General features: G+C 33.3%; 1 protein-coding gene across 3 annotated transcripts in view; it reads right to left on the minus strand.

The window, feature by feature from the left end:
- LOC140143012 (glycine receptor subunit alpha-2-like) overlaps positions 1-24,705 on the minus strand; it is a 159,628-nt gene that overhangs the window by 134,547 nt on the left and 376 nt on the right. The window lies entirely within an intron of this gene.

Raw genomic sequence — 24,705 nt, forward strand, 5'->3', positions numbered from 1 at the left:
TTATGGTAAAATTGTTAAACTTGTCAACCGTAAGTTGGGACAAAATGATTCGTGAAGATGCTTCAATTATCTAATATTTTCGTTTTTCTTTATAGCTCAGGGTCACGCCTGGTTTCTCGTATACCTGCCTATTGAAATCATGGATACGTTTGTCAAGTCCTGAACCTGAAGTACTCCCCCAGCAAACACAAAAACATTTTAAAAACGTTTTAAATAAGTTATATTTTGGCTTTTGGTTTAGGTAAAAACGTTTTAATAACATTAAAATGTCGGGTTATATAAATGTCATGATAACGTTTTAAAACGTTTTGTATGAAAACACACTACAACAATATTTTTAAATGTTTTCAAAAAATGTTATTGTAAACTATTTTTGCATACAAGTTTTGCCAAATATTGTGTCAATACTTAAATAACATTATGTTATAATATTTGAACCCAGCAAACACATAAATGTTCTTAAAATGTGTTTTTTTTTCAAAACCTTTTAATAACATTTAAATGTCGGGTTATATAAAGGTCATAAAAACGTTTTTAAAACGTTATTGAAAATATTTTGGGCAAACATTTTTCGAAAAATATTTTTCTAACTCCAAAATAATGTTTTGTATTAAGTTTTCAAGAATGTTTTTGGAATGTTATTAAAACGTTTTTATACCCTTTATATAACCCGTCATTTGAACGTTTTCTGTAAACCATTTTTATTTGCTGAGCAGTAGATTATCAAAAAATATTTTTAAATGTTATGAAAACGTTTTATAGTCTTAATATACCCTTTATATAACCCGACATTTAAACGTTTTCTGCCAACCTTTTATAACCTTTTGCGAATGATGTCAAAAACGTTTTGTGTTTGCTGGGCTTAAGCTGAGATGAAAGTGTAAGGTTTGCCGTGTAATGAATGTTTCCCTTTCCTTCAATTCCTCTGTGTGCATATCTTTTCAAAAACAAAACCATAACGATATTTTACAAACATTTTATTTTGTCTTAGATTGATTACAATTACAAGTATTAGGCCTATGCTTTAATTTTGATAATAAAGCAAAACTTTTATTTGTTTCTAAACCTTTACCCTAAAACTGTGAAGGGGGTTGTACCACCCTAAGATTTTTATTCGTAATAAAAAAATCATCATTGGTTTTACAGATTTTTATTTCGCTCTTGTAAATTAATCAAGAGCTACTGACTTTTTAATTGTTAGTTAGGTATAAAAAGTAAATGTCTTTAATATTTAGTGGTAAATTTGGTAAAAATCGCGTTTTGTAGAATTTGTGTATACATAGCCATAATTTCCCAAATTTGCATGGGCGTCCTCACATTATGACGTCATAGCGACATTATGTGAGGAATGTTTGTATTTTTTTGGTTTTGGTATCACTGAATAGAGACCAATATATATATATATATCTATAAATTGGTTCCGTAGTTCTTGGGTTAAGGTAGAGTCCGATGTTTACCGTTTTCTAAAATCCGTGTTGTAATCCATGTTGTAAAATTTGTAAATCCGTGTCATGAATAAAGCTTAAAATGTATAAATAATGATATTAATGTCACAATAAAGTGTTCAATATTGCGATCAATGTGTTCTAATTGGAATATTCTCACGATAATAGGCCGATGTTTTTTAGGGATATAGGAGGTTCATGCCTTGGTTACTTGGTAATATACCTTTATTTCATTATTATTAAACAGTATTTTTATCATAAAAATGGACGTACACAACTCATGATTGTTTTTACAATTCATTCCTCTTATCTTTTAACAATTTTTGTCACATTATACAAAAATGTAATTTTCCGTGTTGTACCTCCGATTCCGTGATTTTCTTCCGTTTTCCGTAAAACGGAAAACTTCGGACTCTAGGTTAAGGAGTGGAACACAATATACTAAACTATTGTGCTGAGACCTCTTAATGCATTAATGAATGTAAAAGCAACATGGGAACACTTATATTGTAATGTAATACTATCATCCATCTTTTCATGAACCTGATTTGTTGATAGTTCAAGGACATGGTAGTTATTATTGTAAGTGATATTCTCTTCGTGAAAGGTATGTTTACAATGTATTTTATTATAGAAAGAAATTAACCGGCAAGTCAAAGTCCTCTTCTTGTTGTTGTTTTGGTTCTGTCATTTGTCATATGCAACTCAACTCCAGATCCCCAGTGTATCATTATAAACATCTCAAAAAAAGTAGCTAACCCACTTAAATAATGGCCATACTTCAACAAGGGGCTATTGTATTACAAATCTGTAAAATGCGTTGGAAGCAGAATTTATTTCTGCGCATTTTGACACCTCATTTGATACGATAGCCCGGAAAACAATAAAACACCTGTCAATTTAATGTAGTAAGGTCCACTTACATACAAATGTTTACAATACAATAACACTCAGATATCATTACACAGACTTCCTTCCATTACAGGTCATAAGCAAGATCAGACCTACCAAATGTGTAACAACCAGAAGTAAGAAGAAATAGCACACACTGCTTGTGTGTAGGTAAGCACAAAATAAATGGTCAAATTCTTTTGTAGATGCCTATTGTGATTGTGCAAGCGTGACCTTGTATGCAGATACACTAAGATGCACACTGCAATTTCAGCTTATAAATATCTCTGAACAAGCATCTTTAAAAATGGACTGATCTTTGTAAAAATGGTGTCAAAAATTATTGGAAAGAGCTATCTACTTTGTTTTTTCAGTACTTACTGCCAATTACATGTTCATTAGTATGTAAAAGTTTGAAGAACAACATTAGAAAAATACTGCTACTACAGGGGTTAATTTAAGCAGAACCCAAGCTTGTAATCACTGTTAAAGTCAATCTTAAAAAGTGGAATGATCATGGAAATCATCTCCTCTGAGCTCCTGGTGCATTTTTTTTTGTCATCCTAAAGATGTTTATTTTGAACTATATCATTTGTTCATTTCATACAATAGAGTTTTGGCCGAATTTTTTACACTTTTCAAATCCAGGGATGAGTTTAACAAACTTTCATTCACTTTCTTAGGAAACCATTACATAACATAACTCAATATCAAAAAATTCATTCACAAAAAATAGATCCTTACACAACTTAATCTTTGCCTCAGGGATATTGCTGAGAATCTTAGCTTTTATATGATACCCTATTTGTTAGGAATTATCTTCAAATTCTCTTAGAAAATTATAAATAAGTGAGGCTACATGAGCTCGGTTGTTACGTATTACAGGCCAATATGAGTGCCTTGTTAAGAAGTTAAGTGCTAAATAAGCAGTTAATTAAGAACTTTATTTTTGTTTTTTTGGCTGAAATATATATTACCTAAATATCTTATTCATAAAAAGAAACAATTAGAATGATGTTAATAATAGTTTAGACTGAATTCTACCAATTAAAAGATCAGTGGTGGGTACACAATGCAATAGGTCTAATCTTGCTTATGACATACACTCAATACAAAATCAATACAATTTACTGCAACTTTCAAATATTGGGTTACATTGATTTAAATGTACGCTGTGACGTCAATATTTAGTCAATTGCTACAAATGAGGTGTCAAAATGTGCAGAAATAAATTCTGCTTCCAACGTATTTTACAGATTTGCAATACAATCACCCGTTTTTGAATAATGGTCATTATTTAAGGGGGGTCCGTTACCTTTTTTGAGATGTTTATAATGTTCGTATATATATAGATGACAAGCTAAGGTGTTTATAATTATAAGCTATATGTTACACATATATAGCAATATGCATCTAATGAATCATGAAATTTAAATGAAGATTAATATGGCTTCTGAGATGACATTTTGATCGCATCATATACGCTCCATCGGATGCATTGATTGCCTATTTCATGTATTAACATTTACAGAGAAAAATATGTGTAACACCTCGTAAGAAAGGGGTTGCTCTATCCACCTTGGATTTTTCCACTTCCTATACTATTATAGTTGATGCCAATGCCAACGTAGCTATAGGGTGTCCCTGAAAGAACCGCATTATCGGAAACTTAATTGTTTCGTTTGTTTGCATATTTTATCGCCACAACTAAACATAACTAAATACTTGGTGTGGTTGAAGAATAAATCAGCTATCACATACTAGTACTTTTTGAATTTTGACAATCGACCATAACGTTTTGAAATATAGAATTTTACGAAACTCCTTCATTTTCAAGCCTTTCAACGGATTCAATAGCAATCGATTCAGAGTGCTAATGCCATCATGATTCAATAATTCGTCCCAAAACCCCCGCGCGCACTAGTAAAATCGCCCGTTTTTCGCGTTATTCTCGCTGAGTTTTTTCTGCTGTTTTATTTATTTTTTCGACATCGTCAGAGGTCAAAATAGCCTAAAGCATAAATCTCAATACAAATTCTTCATCTTAGCCACAGTTCAACTTCCTTGAGAGATAAAAAGGCGGTCTATTCTAGGTACAAAAAAAAAGTATGAAATATAAAAAAGTCAATTACCCTGGGATAAGAGAGTGGGTTCACATGTATAGAATTGATTGACCAATCATTTGGTGGTGTATTTTTGTGCAAATCAGTAATTCGGATCAAAAACCGTAGGCCTCCTCGTTGGACAATGGTTAAAAGGCTTTGTGTAATGAACTCTGAACGCTTATTCAGATTAGAAATACTAATTTGGCAATATCGTATTTTATGATACACATTTGTAAGCATTCTTTGGCTCATGCTGCTCATTATCCATGGAAATGGAATGACATTGCTAATGGATAGTATGTAAGTGCATCAAATTAAAATGACCAGTTTGCCTTTTATTTTTAACATCTGGTTTTTTTTTCCTGCATGAGCCTTTAAATGGATATGGTTTACATACATATCAAACGAGGCATTGGATTTTAAGCCCGACTTAAAAATGAAACCAATCTCTTTCATTAGTGTGAACGAACTGTGTCCAGAGAGAAAAGCATGTTTGAAATCCAACTGATATAAGTAGGCATATTAGCAGAACAATTTGTCTAAAGTCTGCACAAAACGTAACTCAGCTGTTATAAATACGCATATAGATTCAGAACTAATAATTGTTTTCACAATATTTCAACATAGAGATAAGGATGATTTATTTACACACATTTCGTTCAATATTAACAACACAGTAGTGCTTTTACAGAAAACTACCCGAATTTGAAAGTTGCAGTTTACAGCGATCAATGGTTATAATGCCAGCACTGTAAACACGTAAAGCCCGCCATTATCTTCGTGCTTACTTCAAATCAATACAAATAACTGCAACTTTTAAATTGGGGTATTTTTCTTTCAAAACACTGCTGTATTGTCAATAATGAACAAAATTAGACAAATGGGGTATCAAAATGCGCGTAAATAAATCATCCTTCTTTTTATGTTAAAATATTGTGAAAACAATTATTAGTTCTGAATCTATAGGCGTATTTATAACAGCTGCGTTACTTTTTGTGCAGACTTTATAATATAAATCTGTATAAAATATAGAGTTTCTTGACTAAATGGGACAAGTCCGGCCTTTTCCAAGTTTTTTTTATAAACACATTGTGATGACATCCATTTATTATGAGATTATAACTCAAAATCTATACATTTTAATTTTAAAACTTAAATAAGGAAAAGCAACCAACTGTTCATTTATCTGAATAACCGAAACTGTTGAATGTCAAAAGATGCAGATTTAAATGTTCCGGTAAAAAGCTACTGTAGCCGGTGTACCACTTAGTTCTGAACATAATTTAAGAAGCTAATCGGTGATGAACATTCACTCTGGCATCAAACGCAACCTTTTCGATGGGTTTAAGTGTATCTTTTAAATCTGCTTCTTTTCATTTAGAAGGTCGATATGACAACACGATTTGATGTTTTTAGATGGACGAGGTATCAACATTTGTAAAACAAACCAAACTGGCTTCCTTTTTGATATTATTTAAGTTATTTATTTAAATTAGATTGAAATTTGCGTCCGGACTTATCAAATGCGTGTACATATTGTAGTGTTTTCTTGAAATCGCATCAATATCTTTTTACCATTATGTTATGAAGCACACATCAACCTAATGGTTTGAAATTCAATCACCTTCATCTGAGACGATATTCTATATACAAAGGATAAATATGATATGGCATATTTTGGTAATGGACATTTCGTGTATTTTTACACCTTATAAAGGAAATGAACGTTACCCTACCCCGAATTTAGTAGGGCACGGTCTTCCGTTGTCTTAAGGGGGTACTACACCCTGGCCAATTGTGTGCCTATTTTTGCATTTTTTCTCAAAAATTATAGCGCATTGGTTACAGGTAAGATATGTATATTATAGGGGCAAAAACTACAAATAGTGCACTGAAAATTCAGCAACTCAAGGCAAGTAGTTATTGATTTATGGATCAAATATTGGTTTCCCTCATTTTTGACTGTAACTCCACAACTTTTGTCTGTGCTGAAATAAAATTTCCAGTGCAGGAGTTGTAGTCCTTGCCCCTATAATATACACATCTTACTTGTCCCCAATGCGCTATAATTTTTGGGAAAAATGCAAAAATAGGCACAAAATTGGGCAGGGTGAAGTACCTCCTTGATGTTGCTCAATTTTTATCATAATGATTCATACCAAATTATAGTGTTGATTAAACGAAGATAACTACATTTCCATGGCAAGTAGCGGCATTACTCTGACAATGGATACAATACAAGTTTTATATTATCCATAATGGTTTAGGTAAAATGAGAATAATAATCGCGATCAATGATTGGAATAGCCAACCATATACAACGCCCTCATTCGACCAAAAGTCGCCAATGGTCAACAAAAGGGCATGTCCATGACAACATCTATCTTAGTACTTCTGATGTGTGTGTCACACATCGAAAATTCAAGATTAGTGGATTTTGGTGCTGAAAGTCAGTTTAAACTGCTAGAAATTGTTTATCACCAGCACGTATGAACTTACATTCGAGTATTAGATTATAACTGTCAAATCCCTCATCGCCTAAATAAAAATGCACAATAAAAAGTCGCGATCTTGATATAAAAGCAATAAAGAATATCTACTGTTTGCAATCGAGCTATTGCTGTTATGTCTATATGGGTATGGTGAATGTCTGGCAGACATCGCATCAATATATAGCGAGGTGGACACTTTGGAATATAGACTTACATGCCCGAGGACACGTGGCGGAGCTAAAACGTGCTAAAATAGCCAAGAGTAAACCATAGATTTTAAATAAACTGGATAAGCAAAAGTGTACCCTGTAACAAAGTGTACCCTGTAATATTGAAGAAATCTGAAGTAAATATGATCTGTTATATCTATGCGATGGTGTATAAAAAAGGAAAAACCATTTTGTAATTAGAGGTTATCAACTGCTGTATAATAAGTCACATTGGCTTTTAAGCTAATCAAACAGTACACAGTTTGAATATTGAGAGTTCTTTGCAGTTCATGGAGCGTTCTGGGAAAGCATATATTACAGCGCTTTACTGTTATTGCGCGTTCTAAAATACAAGAGTACATTCAACACGTGATGAATGTTGGTTAAGGGTAGACGAGGTATTGTTGGTCGAAGCAACCTAAAAATCGATTTTCATTATCTAGATCAATATATTGAATGAAAATTAACACCTTGATGCTTTGCAAAAGTTCATTCTACAAATCGTATACTTTGCAAACTTGCTTAATTTATTGTTGTTAATGAGTTATGAACGTTTTACAAAAGTGTTGTTGTTTCAGACCTCTTTACAACGTAACTCAAGAACCGCAGCACCTATAAAAGTATATCTGTCATATTTTGTTTCTTCTACACGCTCGGTATGAATTGAGCAAAGCAGTTTTTGCCAAAGTTCACTACCATTCGTAAGATGCTGTGAACTACCAAATCACAGCAGTTTAAAATAATTGATAACCTTAAAAGCATAATTGATGTATCGCGTTCAATGCTATGCATATAGATACAAAACAAGAAGCCATTGAAGACTCCATTGAAACACCCTTGCATAACCTACAGTATTCTATATTTGGGACATTTTGACAAGTTTTGAAGTGTAGAATATAGTCTGACAGATTTGCAATGCGTCTTAATTATGGCTATACACTATTCCTCTTGACATTTACTCTGCTTATCAACCCAGTTATCTATTTGATAATTGTGACCATCCACCACAACTGAGCCCGGATGTCGCCAGTGCCACTATTGAGATATGCTCCATTGAACTTAACAGTAAACACTAGGAAACAAAGGATTTATTGACTGTTTTATTGATTTTTCACTACTTAAATGTCAGGTACTATAGACATGATATACACCATTTTAAAGCTAATTTCAAGCAGAATATTTTGGTTGAATATCTCAAAAATGATGATTGGCGACTTCAGGGCTCAGTTGTACTGGATTGTCACAATTATCTTTACACCAGCAGGCAGAGTGCACATATTTAGCTACGTAATGCCTGTTTCATAAACAATATATTCGAGAATGAATCATTCCAATAAATAAGCCCTTAACTTGAATTTTAATCACAGTTGATTTGGTTGGTTTGTTTATTTAAGCTAATCTGTTACCAAAAAAAATGGATGACATGCAAAGTCACTATTATCGTAGATTTACCGGTGCCTGGTGCACCTTTAAATAATGATGTTATAACACTGTTATTGTTGCAGATTGAGCTAAAGGGTTCAAAATAGCCCACCCCTAACTAAATATGCCTTTGCATAACTTGATATATACATTTTGCTGAGTTGAAAAAAATCAGACATCTGTGAACAGAGAAAGTCCTTTTTAACTCTCCCGAAGTTGTCCCATTTCAAAATAACCAAATTATGTTAAAAGTTACTACCCCATTTCTCTGCTGATAATTATAAGCTTATTACAAAAATCATGGCTAATATGTATAAAGCTGGTCTTAATGGTTTTATTCATAAAGATCAAAATGGTTTTCCGAAGGGTCAAAATATTGGTTGTAATATTCATAATATTATAAATCTGATTGAATATGATGAAGAAAACGACATTCCAGGCTCAATTATGTAGTTGATAGAGTTGAACATGGGTTCTTGTTTAAGGTTTTATCCAGGTTCTATCTTGTGGATAACTTTATACAGTAGATGAAAACTTTTTATAATGGGAGGAAAAGTTACATTATTAATAATGGATTTCGTAATAGTAGTCCTTTGAACATGCCGAGCGGATTTTTTCAGGGCTGCCCAATATCACAGTTTGTGTTTCTTTTTGCAATTGAAACTCTTGCCATCGCAATTCACAAAGATGATGGCATCAAAGGAACTCAGGTGGGCAACATGGAAGAAAGATCAGTTTGCAGGCAGATGGGAGATGTGGGTTATTTTTAAGCGCTTTTTAACACCCTTGATAAATGTGCCTCTTTTTCTTGCTTTAAAATTATATTGTCTAAATCTGAAGCTATCTTCATTGGTAGACAAGGGAACCAATTTTTGTCTATTTCAGGATAATAGCCTTAGGTGGAATTCAAACACTTTTAAAACATTGGGTGTCAATTTTTCACTTAATGTCAGCTCCCGTTTTGAACTCAATTTTATCCTCAAACTTAATCAGATTGAGCAAACCCTTAACTGTTGGATGCATTTGAATTTATCTCTAATTGGGAAAGTTACTGTTATTAAAGCCCTTTTGATCCACAACTTCTTTATTTCCTTTCAGTACTTTGCATTGGTATCCCCCAAACCTTTTTTTTCAAGGCTGAGTCGATTGTTTTCCAAATTCATTTGGAATGGGGACAACGGGACATTTTATGTAAAGGTTTTGAACATGGTGGTCTTGACCCCGACTATTCTAGCTTTTGGAATCATTTGAAACTTTCTGTTCTGGAAACTTTTCATTCTGACTGGACAGTCTTGTTTAGGTATGATGTCCTTGATTGTGTTTTGAATACTTTATCTAACTGTCAGTGTCAGCTTGTATTAAAGTATTAAACATGCGATAGGAACAAAATCAAGGAGAATTTAGACTTGTCTGACTTTCACCTTCAGGACCTTATCTGGAGGAATAAAAATGTTCGGATGAAAGCAAAAAACGTTCTTTTATTACCCTGAGTGGGAACAAAAAGAACAAAAAGGTATTCATCATATTTCAGATCTTTATTATGGTAACAAGTTGGTCAAAACAATTGATTAGAAACAGAAGAACAATATAATACTTTAATAAATGGGATTTGTTTGAACTGGTTTCAGAATTCCTAGAATATTCAGTACTAAAATCTTTGCTGGTTTTGTGGGTGAGGACAAAGTTCACAAACATTTTACTCTATTATGAGGAAATGTGTTGCAGTGGTGTTGGAAAATAAGGGGGTCGAATATTTGGATATTTTGGATGAAGTGGAATGGAATTGAAACTCAGTTGAAGTCCTTGTATTTTAAATTATTTCAAAGGGCAATCTGTACTATCAAATTTCTTCATATAATTGGTAGAGATGACTCACCAAACTATTATTTTTGCAACGATATGCCTGAAACATTTGTGCATTTACTTTTTAAATGTGTAAAGGTTACCCCTATTTGAGATGAATTATGCTTTTTAATCAATAGTGTGTCTGAAGAGTCTTTTACTTTTACCAATTTAAAAAAAAATCTTTGGTGTCACCAATTCGTCCGAACATGATAATTGTGTCAATTCTATTTTTGTATGTTTGAAATTTTATTTGCGCAGATGCAAATTTCAATAAACCCAGCCGAATATGGTTGCTTTTTAAAATTTGGTTAAAATTAAGAGAAGCTTAAAGCATTTTAAGAAATGGACCCATGATCATGAAGCTCCTTAATTTGATTTTCCCTTCAATATTTGTTTTTCTTTGTTATTGCTTTTTAGGCCACATCATTGCACCATCCTTCTATGTTTTTGTTTGTTAGTTTAGTTTGTTGTGTTGTGATTGTTGTTTGTTTTTGTTTGGTTGAGTATGTGTTTTTGTGTCCCCTGTTTTGTCTTATTTGTGTTGGGGTGGATGGGTGGGTATGTTGGTGGGGGAAAATGTTGTTACAAAAAATTAGCCCAAAGGATTGAAACTACAATTTGGCATACACACGTGTGTTTTTCATGCCATTGAAAAATTAGGGGGAGGTACAACCTTTCCTTTATGGTACTAGGATTAATGGAAGCATTAAATACCTGTCAGTTATACTGATCTCTATTCATAATTAATTCTTCACAACTAGAATATGGTGAGTAAACAAAGATAATATCATTCTGCCCAATTAAAATGCAAGACAATTACTCAGATAATTCTTTTACCCAATGAAACGATGAAAGACAACAACTATGGTATAATAACCGGTACATGTATTTACTTTAATATAAGATGAACGCCCCGTGTTAAGGGTTACCTCTCGCATTTAAAATGAAACCAATGGTTTGATTAAAGAGGCACTTTGTTATCCGCATCCTCATCACGAATACGTTTTACACACAGTGGCCTAGGGGGCAATGTAATACTTGCAGTTAGGCGTAACTCATCAATTCAATGTCGAAATCATGTCTGACATTTTTTAATTAAGCCTTTTTGTGAATATATATTATGCCTTATCATGAAACGAGGATGCTAGAATCAAGAAGTATCTTTTAAGTATATATAAGTGGCTTAGATTGCGCGGTTCTGAAAGACAAGCTTATGTAAAGACAGGTTTATATTCAATCTTCACGTTAAAATGCCAGGTTGAACGACTTGGTTATACGCAGGCCTCTTGTTTATCCTTCACAATCTCGGGCTCTACTTGGCGAAAGAGGAACTAATGTCTGATGGAATAATTCATAGACAATATACACATCGAATTGAAGCATTTTGTTCCATATAATATAGCTGCGAACATCCGTATTTGGAATTACATGTTGAGGCCATACTTAAAGCCAGAATGTACCACATTTTTGAATGATTTTTTAAAATCTGATTTCTATGCATATTTGTATTGTTTACAGTTGTCCTAATCTATACTGAATTAAAATTATTTTTAGAACAATTGAATTAAAGTCGGAATGAGTACAATATATCTCCTATATATATTCAAAGTTAAGATATATAACCAATATTATTTAACAATAAAAAAAAATTAACCTAAATGAAAAATCTATCTTGTTGTAAATCACCTGTAAATAATTGTAACGCAATTACAACAGTACCTTAAAGTCGAGTTTTAAGTATATCGTCAAGTATATCTATAATAGTACGTATAATAACTGTGTACTGTTTGATTAGCTTAAAAGCCAATGTGACTTATTATACAGCAGTTTCTTGGTGGGGGTAACATTTTTGGGGCGCAGACGAAAAACAAATCGATTGAAATCAGTGAACTTAAGACCCCTTTATCGTGAAGATACGGATATAATCAATCGTAAGAAACCTGCTCCTGTGTGTAACAATTTATATCATTTGTGTAAAATGATGCTAGAATCAGGAAATTGGTGCAGATTGCAGATCTGAAAATCACCAATTTGATAGTTTCTCGTAAAATGGGACCAGGTAAATTCACATGTAAAGACAAGCTTATAACATTTAATGTCAAATAGAACGTTATTACAACTAAACCATACCCTAAAACGAGGATGCTAGAATCAGGAAATTGGTGCAGATTGTAGATCTGAAAATCACTAATTTGTAAATTTCTCGTAAATGGCACCAGGCAAATTCATATGTAAAGACAAGCTTATAACATTTAATCTTCACACTAAAATAGTCAAATAGAACGTCTTGGTCAAAGATAGGCCTCTTGCATATTCATAACAACATCGGGTTCTACTTAGCGAAGGAGGAACACAGTCATGTCTATCACGGTGGAATTATTCATAGACTCGTCGAGTTCGACTCCACTCACCCCTCACTTACATACACGCACAACTCAACTCACCAAGCATATTGTTAAACCCTTTCATCCCCTCAACACGCATCATTCATACCCAAGATCCATACATCATATACGATTTATATACAAATTAAATTTAACTTATTAAAACACATAATCAAGATCACGATTACATACATAATACAGATATTGAACAATATAAAATATACAAAATGATAAATTATTCACAAATATTAAGAAATAAGTTGTTTAAAATGTTTCACATTGCACATGCTTCTAGCATTGTCATCTATCGAGTTCCACAGTTGAGCACCTCTATAACTAAAGCTACACTTCTTATATTCAGTATTTGGCTTATCCATGATAAAAACATCTTTATTTCTGGTGTTATAACAAGTTTCCTTTTAACAAATCTATTGCACAGATATTTTGGTGCTTGATTGTTTGCAATTTTATGCATTGTAACTGCTTCGTTTATGTATAACTTTTCTTCAAGATTTTTCCAGTTTAAAACATTTAAAGCTTCTGTACTTGACTCATATCTACTTACACCTGTAATAATTTTTGCTGCTCTGTATTGTAAGACTTGAAGTTTATTACTAAGGGTTTTGTTACATCTTCCCCAAACAACATTGCAATAGCCAAAGTGAGTGGCAACAATGCTTTTATAAAGTAGACACTGATGGTGTTTGGGGATAAAATTAGCGGCTCTCCTTAGAAAATACAAACCAGTTAAAACTTTCTTTCTCACTTGGTCAATCTGATTGTTCCATAACAGTTTATCATCAACTTCAATGCCAAGGTGTTTACAATGATTGACCCTTTGAAGACGGGTTCCTTTTATGTTTACATTAAGATCATCGATACACAAAGTTTTTGTGGAGTACCAATTAACATAAAATGGGTTTTGTCAACATTAAGACTAAATGTGTTACTTGCAAGCCAGTTGTCAACATTATTTAAATCATTATTTAGTATTTTAACAATATCATTAACATCTTTTGAAGAATAATAAATTGCTGTATCGTCAGCATACATGCTCACCTTTACATTAACATATTTAGGCAGTTCATTAACATATAAAATAAACAATAGCGGCCCAAGTATCGAGCCTTGTGGAATTCCACAAGAACTTCTTTGGTCATTAGACTTTGACCCAATTACACCAGTCTATCACTAAGGTAACTTCTGAACCAGTTGACAACATGATCATCCATGCCAAAATTTGGCAATTTATCAATTAAAATGTTGTGATTGACTGTGTCGAAAGCATTTCTTAGATCTAACATTACAAGACCAAAGACTCACTATCATCAATTGATTTTACCCAATCCTCTGTAATGTTTAATAATGCGGAAGAAGTTGAAAAACCGGGCCGAAAACCTGACTGGCTATCATGCAACATATCATTTGAGTTTAGAAAAGGGTAAATTTGGTCAAATACAGCACGCTCGATGGTTTTTGATAAAATGGGAAGAATTGATATTGGCCTGTAATGACCTGGATCTGTATTATCACCACCTTTATAAACTGAGCAAATTCGGGCTTTCTTCCATCTGCATGGAAAGGTACCTGATTTAAGGGATAAATTAACAAGAAATGTCACAATGAGAGTAATTTCGATTGCTGACACCTTGAGTAACTTTGATGGAATATCATCAACACCAGTAGCTTTCTTATCGGAGAGTGTACATAGTTGATTTAAAACATAATCTTCAGTAACATTATTAAATATAAAAAGCATATCATTGTACAAATTATTTTGTACAATGAATTTAAGTGCTAAGACAGTGCAACCTATAGAACACGCATTCGTTAAAAATGATGTAGCCTAGGTCGAACAATTATTATAGCGTGACGTGGTTCCCGACATTGCCCCTATGAACTCTCACCCTCCTGATATAACAACAGACATGCCAGTACCGGTTGTGCTGATTCCGCAGTGCATATGCGTTTGGACATCACAAACTGGACATACAGGGTGTAACAATAAAATTTGTACAATTTTAAAAACAGAATGACACAAGTATGCCGCTTATTTTTTGGTTTGATATTTATATGTCTATCAAGATAATTCCTTTAGCCACCAGATAAGCTTTGTTTCAATAAAATCGACGGTATATAAGTGAAGATATGGCCAATTATGTAACCTAGTCTTAAAACTGCTTGGGCCACTTTTGTCTAAGTGTAGCCTAGGTCGAACAATTATTATAGCGTGACGTGGTTCCCGACATTGCCCCTATGAACTAACTCACCCTCCTGATATAACCACAGACATGCCAGTACCGGTTGTGGTGATTCCGCAGTGCAGATGCGTTTGGACATCACAAATCACACCTTCGACAACAAAGACGGGGAGTGTAGGTAGTATGAACTTTCGTTCAACATGGGAGACGGCCTTCGTCACAATTGGAGGCAAAAATTCCATTAAACTGGAGATAGTTGTTGTATAAAAACCTCACTTTGACCAAATATGGATATAGATAGTTAGGGATCTAAGCACTTGTTATAATAATCTAGCCTATTGTTTATATTCTAACAAAATAACGTGAATTGCACCTGCTGCGTAAGCCTAAAAATACGTGCAAGTAATCATCTTTCACGTTCATTAGCTCATCAACAAAATAAAGTGCATGCATACAATGTTGTTTTTCACTACCTACGAGTAATGGTTTCACTATCTCCGTGTTCAGAACGCACTCGTAGTTAAACTTTTCTCACACATATAGAGGTTTTGCATATGACGTATCTTACCGTAAATATGGCGCACCACTCAAATGCATTCAACAAAAGCATGATTACAATTGACCGCGACAGTTCGTCTTACACACCTAACAAACCTGACAAATGCACTACGATCAAATAGGTTGATGACAACATTTGATTGAATGGACTACACTCCGTGATTACGGTGAAGGACACTGGTTCAAATTCTTTGTTTGAAGCCAATCAATAATGTCACGCAAAACCTCTTTAAGACGAAACGGAATCTCCTTGCAGAACCCTAACCCACACAGTAACCAACATATATTATGGTTACACGCACAATGCAGGCATTATCGATCACATAAGATTGACCATATTATGATGGTTATTCAGTCATCTGGCGCACAGCATCCCTTATTTACAGTGATGGTTAATTTGCAGGGAATATGCGATAGAATAATATTCTTGCGTAACCCCAGTAATCTGGGGAATTTAAGTTTCAAATGGTGATAAATTAAATATGGTCAACCAGAATAGTCACTTTTAGATCAGGTCATCCAGAAAACTCACTTTTAGGTCTGATGGACTCGCATGTTAACAAATAGGTGCTTTAAAAATGCCATATTTATTTGTATGGTTTACTACACGTTAAGCTATTACGATATTAGAAAACTAAAATGGTGATGATAATAAACTCGAATCATTATAACATCATAGTATCATGCAATTTTTTTTATATTTGGTTTGGCAATTGAGTAACTATATGCAGTGTTTAGTCCAATATAAAATATGCAAATCTAAGAGCAACATGTTAATGTCTGTGAGAGATCTGTGAAAAACCCTTAGTTTCAGTTCCAGGTTATATATTTACCATTATAGACAACTCATTGGAAATATTGATATTTTACATAATGGTAGAATGACCAAAAACGGAGTAAGCTCGAGAACACTTTTGCCACCCTGAAAAGTAATAACGAAATACAAAACAGTGGAGAGACAAAGACAATATTTATGTGTAGACAAAGACATGACATAACACATAGGTTAGACTTTAGCTACATGTTGGCAACAAAGACAGAATATAAAGGAACACACACTCCCAGACAGTTGGACAAGACCTCAATAAAGAGCAAACAAACATGCATAAAGGAAACACATGAGCAGCAGGATACTAGTGGAACTTAATATACCAAGTTGAAAATCTGGCACATAATATACTCTCAATAGTTATTGTGTCTAGACCGCTTAATGTATTATTAATATAAGAATCAACTTGGTAACAGTTATATTATAAAGCAAAATTGTTCAAATCATCACCAGTTTCGTTTTTTAATGAACTTTATTAACAGTTCAAGGACGTCTTCTTCTTTTTCTTTTTTCTTCTTGGGGTAAGGCACTGGGGTAAAAATTGCATCACTGAAATGAGTGCAAAGGGTGTATCTACGATTAGCTTAGGCCGTTTGGGTGTAAACACGCGCGTTTTTATGTGACGGATATAAAATCTTAGGCGGGGGTACAACCCCCTTCGTAGTTCTAATGGTAATGAATGAATGAAAATATTTCGCTATCATTATTTTGTGACATACAAATCAATCTATTATGGTGTGTGAAACTCAATCACCTTCAATAGAGACGTTATTCTAGAAAGCAGAAACTTGATATGACACATTTTGGTAATGGACATTTTGCGTATTTTGACACCTGTTAGGGGAAATATAAGTTATCCTAACCTCATTTTATATGACAGATTTTTGAAGGTGACACCGCGCTCAGCTTGCCTTTTTCATTTAGTTTTCATAGCAAATTACATTGTTGATTAAATGAAGCAAACACTGGAAAAATGACACAATATTAAATTAAAAAGTATGAGGCAGTAAAAATTAAAAAGTATGAGGCAGTAACGTTCTAATTGATAGCTGATTGCATATTAAACAACTGTAAAATCACTGGCGTGTGACCATTGATAAGGATTCAGTGGTTATTCTTGTGATCCACGGAGGTTTACACGCCAGTGATTTTACAGTTGTGGGAGAACAAGATGTTGATTGAGCTATCAACTATTATAGTATCTTGACCAACTATCTTATACTTTTTAATCTAGTCTCATTTTATTAAATTGTATACTTTATTTTGATATACCCTGTATATTTCTATGGCAAGTAGCGTCATCAGTATGAAAACCAATGCAATTTTTATTTATTATCACTTATTGGTTTGCATAAAAGTGAATAATTGTCAGATCAGCACCTGTCAGCAGCTAAATAAAAGGCACATTTTAGCACAATAGGAACATTACAACTATTGTATTATACCTATAAAATTGATTCGTGATATTATCACTCAAACAAGAACTGGTTCATTCCGTTTGAAATGCAATTCCCCCATCTTGATAAAGTTCTCAATCGAATTATGTTCTCGTGGTATTGCTGCTATGGCTCTAATTCCTTTAATCGCATGGTGAATGTGGCAAAGTAGACACTTTTGAATATAGTGATACAAGCCATGATGACAAATGTCTGAACTCGATCGTACCAAAATAGTTATGACTAAACAGGATTAGCAACAGTGTGTATTGTATCATTTGGGTTATTCCGCTTAAAATCTTCAAGACATGACCTTAATCTTCCACACAGAGGGTTTAGATTTCAAATGGAGTAATGTATTCATTCTCAAATGTAGTCACCCATTCAGTAGAGAGTAATTCCATTTGAAATGCACACTTGTGGCCATCACTTGGCTCGTTGGATTTGTTTATAACCAAGGTCCGCGTGTGAAGGGTAGATGTCTCATTTAAGACAGACCACTAATGCTAATTAGGGTCAGTGGTTGGGGTTAAGATTAGGGGTTATGGTTATAGTTAGGGTTAGGGTTCGGGTAAGGGTGAGGGTTAGTAGGGTCAGTGGTTGGGGTTAAGATTAGGGGTTAGGGTTAGAGTTAGGGTTAGAGTGAGGGTAAGGGTGAGGGTTAGTAACCCCTGAACCTAATTAGCATCTCGTGATTTGTGTCTGTCCTTAATGACATTTACGGTGTGGACAGACAGGAAATGGTTTCCATTCCTTGCACCATGCGAGTTGCTGGTTTACAAATATTATTATCATCAGTTCAGCGTTACAACAAAGTTTGTTTTGCACGATGATTTTTTTGCACACATGTTTTGCACGATGCGAAAGGAACCTATATGCTTACCTATAATAAAAGAAACCGGTTTTCCGGAAAATTGAATCAGCTAACCATATTAGTCATACCTGGTGATGAAGTCTTCCGGTTTGAAGGACGAAATATTGTAGTGAGTACAAATTCAATTGGTTTTGTCAAGCGAAATGGAAATATAATAATGATAATCATGATATTCTGGAGGGTGTTTATATTGATTTAGCTTTTATTTATACGCTACTATATGCTTGTATATAAACATCTCAAAAAAGTAACACCCCCTTAAATAATGACCATTATTAAACAACGAGTTATTGCATTACAAATCTGTAAAATGCGTTGGAAGCAGAATTTATTTCTAAACATTTTGACACCTCATTTGCAGCAATTGACTAAATATTGACGTCACAGCGTAAATTTAAATCAATGTTTGAAAGATTTGAAAGTTGCAGTAAATTGTATTGATTTTATATTCAGTGTAATGGTAGGAAATCTGTGTAATGATATCTGAGTGTATTTGTATTGTAAACAATTGTATTTAAGTGCAACTTAGAAAATTAAATTCTGCTTCCAACGCATTTTACAGACTTCAAATACAATAGCCCTTTTTGAATAATAGCCATTATTTAAGGGGAGTTAGTTACTTTTTTGAGATGTTTATATAGTTTTTACGGCAATGCTTAATTTAAATAAGGGGAGGTCTTTATAGTAGTTGAAGTTTACTGCTCTTGTGTGCGTCTACTGTAAAAACCAAATACGTGATAAATGTTGTAGTATCCGGTTCTATTCTCGAAAATGTTACAATCATAATTTATTATCAGCTTTAAAGCTATGCATAATGCAAAACACGAAGCAACTGGAGGCTTCATTGAAATATCATTGCTTAAACTATTCTATATTTTGGGATGTCACGACAAGTTTTGAAGTGCAAATAGTCTGACAAATTGGTGATAAGTCTTGTTTATGCCTATACGCGAATTTCCCCATGACACTTGGTGTCCTGTCTGATTATCAACCCAGTTCGACGACACAAGCCAACAGAAATTGACATTTGGGTTCGTTCGTTTGTTCTAAAAAATAAAAAAAAGTTTAAAAAAACAGCAACAACAACAACAACAACAACAACAACAACAACAACAATGTGTTTCGTAATTTAGTGGTTTTTAAACCTTTGATTTGGTTATAAGTATTATGTAACACATATACTGCATAAAACATTACAGCAATTTCATCCTGCCATCGCTGTTCTCAGAACAAAATGTTTCAAATTTGACTTGTAATCCGTCTATGGATTATTCCAAGGAAACAGACATTAGACATCCTTTATATTATTTTTTAAAGAATATTAGCTGTTGCAATTGATGTAAGACCATCTCACTGACTATCCGACATTATCAATATAAGCTGTAAAATAAATTCTCTAATAAACCTGTGACCAATTACGTGCTTGTTTGCAAAAATCTCAAGGTATTATTGTTGCTCATACTAATACGTATTCGAGAGACTTAAGGGAAGGGGTATGAACGTTTGTACAGTATTTAATGTGGGACATTAGAGCACATCAGACATATCGAATTGCATTCTGAATACGAATAATGGCCTTCTGATATCAAATAATTTTGATTTTTTGAAATTCGCAATGTAATACACATTTTATGAAAAATAATAAAAAATTGATATTTTTGATATTTAACAGTACTCGAAGTAAACTTTATAAATTTATTTATGATTTCTACCTAAAGTGTGTCTAGGTGGGATGAAAAGCCGACGATCAATTGAAAATTTTGACCTTTCGTATTGTAGATATGGATTTTTTCCCCAAAACACCTAAAAAAAACTAGGTCTTTTGGGGGAAAAAATCCATATCTTCAATATAAATTTTCAATTGATCGTCGGCTTTTCCTCCCAGCTACATACACTTTAAGACTATATCATAACATTTATAAAATTTACTTCGAGGACTGTTATATCTCCAAAATGTGAAAAATATCAAATTTTAATAATTTGTCATAAAATTTGTATTATATCGTGAATTTCATAAAATTAAAATTATTTGATATCAGAAAGACATTCTTTGTATTCAGAATGCAATTTGATAGGTCTGATGTGCTCTCATGTCCCACAAAAAATGCTGTCGAAACGCTCAAAACGCTCATTCCAGTTCCCTTAAAATGTTGATATTTCTTTTTTTACTTCACAACTTTATTGGGAAGACACTCAGCAGGGAATGAATCGTGCAGCACCAAAAGCGGGGAATTACAATGTTAAAAGGTCAAAGACCTATGGGATCTAATAAAGCGTAGATATCGGCTCGCTCAACTTGAATACGAAGAGTACCTGGTGCAAAGACAACGTAAGCGTATACGGATTGAAGTGTGAAAACAGTATGCTACACATTACACCATAAAATGTAACAGCTTTTTTTATATTATCATACCACTCAGAACGTTACTCACCATCCTCTATTGTTATGCATAGTCATACTAAAGGTCGATCGGTACTGTTAAAATCAGCACGAATTCAGAGATACACCTTTTTGATTTGAAGTTAATTAGTTAATTTGTTGGGTCAAATAAAAAACAATAATGTTATTTTTTCAGTAATGTCGGAAAACGACATGGTGCTTGTATGTATACCCTTTTTGATTTCTATAGGCCTTTTTATAGGTTTTTTTTGGCATTAACTCTTTAGCGTTTAAAAGAAAGATTTTTCCACCTCTATAAGGCATATCGTGTGGGTCTATATATCATAGTTTTGTCAGAATATCTGTTTTAATGTCACTCTTTTTTCACTTACGACTGCTAAAATATCTAACTCAGTACTTCATTTCTGATATAACCAGTAGAAACAGTCGATCTTTCTATTGTGGCTTGCAAAATCATGCATCCATAGGTACATTAGCCAGTTGATTTTGACAAAATTGGTAGTCGGAATTTAAACAAATCGTTCAATCAAAAGAGAAATTCTGACAAAACTATGACATTATAGACCTATATGACGCGCTTTAGAAAGTTGGGAAATATTCATTATGGAATTGTGCTAAACAAAAAATGTTGACCCCAAAAATGCTCATGGGGCAAGTTGAAGCATGTGAAATCAAAAGTCTTACACTCTTAAATTTCACACCTAAGTTTAACACCAGGGGTTGACAAAAATGTACAGTACCAAGAATTATAGTTTTTCTCTCACATTTACCGAAGAAATTAAAATTATTGCTTTTCATGTGACCGAGAAAATTAATTATGTAATTAAAGATGTAACATTTTTTTTGTCTTGCTAACTATGTATTTTCAACATCGAACGCCATATTTCCAGTGCCTAATTAGGTGACTGAGTGGGTCTTGTACAACAATATCCATCGACTGACTAGTGTTCTGAGTGATACATACAGTGAGGGATGTGTGGTGTCAACTAAACCCACGGCTCCTTTTGTGAAAACAGACACTTCTGTTTTCAGTATCTTGCTTCACATACTAATATTTTCAGCAATATTGCATCAGACTCTGAATGCAAATGAATAGTAAATGATAATACGAACGCGTACCTGATGTAAAGACAATATAACTATCTGCCCCATGGGGGCTAAAGGAGGCATTTTTGAAAATGGAGTTACTACTATCATTACCTTATACAAAAATCTACTATCATATACTGAAAACACCAAAGCTCTAGTATTATTTGTTCTAAAGTTATGATGTTTTGCGATGTATATTTACTTATGTATTTTATTGTTTTTTACTCCATATTTTTGCCTGTATCTCAACATGGACCAGATCGTGTTCATGTAAGCGTTTTCAACCATATTTTCAATGTTTTGAGACCAATCCTTGACTGATTTTAACCAAACATAGTTATTTGCACTTCTCGTACAATATGAATTTGGACCTTCAATGGACATACATACATATTCACTCACGTACCCACCCACTTGCCACAAGTATATCACCTCAAAAGTAAGCTCAACAGATACACGTTATTTAATATTTCTACAAGAATGATAAATATCCAATTTTAATTTGCCATAAAATATGTAGTATATCATGAATTTCAAAATTAAAGAATGAAATTCGATATGTCTCCTGTGCTCTCATGTAACAGAAAATACTCTGATATTCAAGCCATTAAACAGTCAAACATTTCTAATCTCCAATTACGCATCACATAAGCCCATAAAAGCCCCCAAATCAAAAATATTGGTAACTGGAATATCATTTATGTATGTGGAGACCTGTGTTAAAAAAACCTTTCTCAGATATATATAAGTTATTTGCATCCTTACTATGTTTAGAAAGGAGTCATTATTATATTCATTATTGTACCCATTAAACAACCAAACCTTGGATTCTCCGTATAACGATTGCTAATAACTATTGAATATCGTAATATCTGACTATTGAACCAGAACGGTATATTAACGATAAACACATGGTCGCCCATAGCGGTGTACTTTGTAAATCATTCTAAGAGAGGTATCATTGTACCATTATATCATTATATCCGCATGTTTCCAACAGCAGTAGTAATAAGATAAAGGTGCGTTTTAATACATTTTATATTTACATTATGTTTAAAACATCTAAAATGTGTACATGGCTCGTTCATGGCAGTGTGCAATAGGCTGCAAATTAGAGCAAAGTTTCCCCAAAAAATGGTCCACGCACACACAAAATCATATCCTATTTTAAAAAATAAAATAAGGTTGATTGGTTAATTATTGCTAACAAAATACACGTTCGTAAGAATACCCACGTCAGTACATCAATATGACTTCGTAGGACCTGTTTATCTATAGTACATGAATTACTTATTTGCATAAATGTTATCGTATTAAAGTAATAATTACTTAGGTAGATAGGTAAAATGTTTCATATAATAAACTATAAACAAATTAAAAAATGAAAGTTTGAATAAATTGAGCAGCTCAAATACTTTACATTAGATTTTCGCAAGTATGCATAGAATACGGTGAATAACTCATTAGAGATGCCACCCTTAGCATTACTACTTCGCATATTTTCCACCCAAAATGGGGCAATGATTTTACAATATTAATTGTGTTAGTTTTGTAAATCTCAAAATTATCAGCCGCCAAATTGTCATAGTAGCGTGCCAATTTGCTTTTGCACATGTACTTACGTAGTACTTCCTAAACATTGCAAAGACGTGATAAAAAGTGGGTATCGTCTACACATAATGATCCTCCATGTTGTTTAAACAGTCGCTCTGTGTGGAGACACATGGCGGTCCTGCTTTGTGCAATTTTACAAAATCTGATTGATAGCAAGTTTGACATTTGCCTCTGAATTGCTTAAGGGATGGGGTATGAACGTTTGGACAGTATTTATTGTGGGACATTAGAGCATCAGACATATCGAATTGCATTCTGAATACGAAGAATGTCATTCTGATATCAAATAATTTTGATTTTTGAAATTCGCAATTTAATACACATTTTATGGCAAATCATTAAAATTGATATTTTTGATATTTAACAGTACTTGAAGTAAACTTTATAAATCTGATGATTTATACTTAAAGTGTATGTAGGTGGGATGAAACTCCGACGATCAATTGACAATTTTGACATTTCGTATTGAAGATATGGATTTTTTTCCCAAAACACCAAAAAAAATTAGGTCTTTTGGGAAAAAAATTCATATCTTCAATATGAAAGGTCACAATTTTCATTTGACCGTCGGCTTTTCCTCCCTGCTACATACACTTTAAGAATATGTCATAAGATTTATATAATTTACTTCGAGGACTGTTATATATCAAAAATTTGTATCATATTGTGATTTTCAAACAATGAAAATTATTTGATATCAGAAAGACATGCTTCGTATTCAGAATGCAATTCGATAGGTCTGAGGTGCTCTCATGTCCCACAAAAATACTATCGAAACGCAATAAACGCTCATTTTAGATCCCTTAACTATAAGCCCTAAGTAGCGAAAGTATATTATTTGGGAAAACCACAGAACGAATAAGGTAACTAAACAAGACTAGGGCGTTATACTTGGTAATGGTGGGATAAC

The sequence above is a fragment of the Amphiura filiformis genome, chromosome 20, assembly GCF_039555335.1.
Source record: "Amphiura filiformis chromosome 20, Afil_fr2py, whole genome shotgun sequence".
Taxonomy (NCBI): Eukaryota; Metazoa; Echinodermata; class Ophiuroidea; order Amphilepidida; family Amphiuridae; genus Amphiura; species Amphiura filiformis.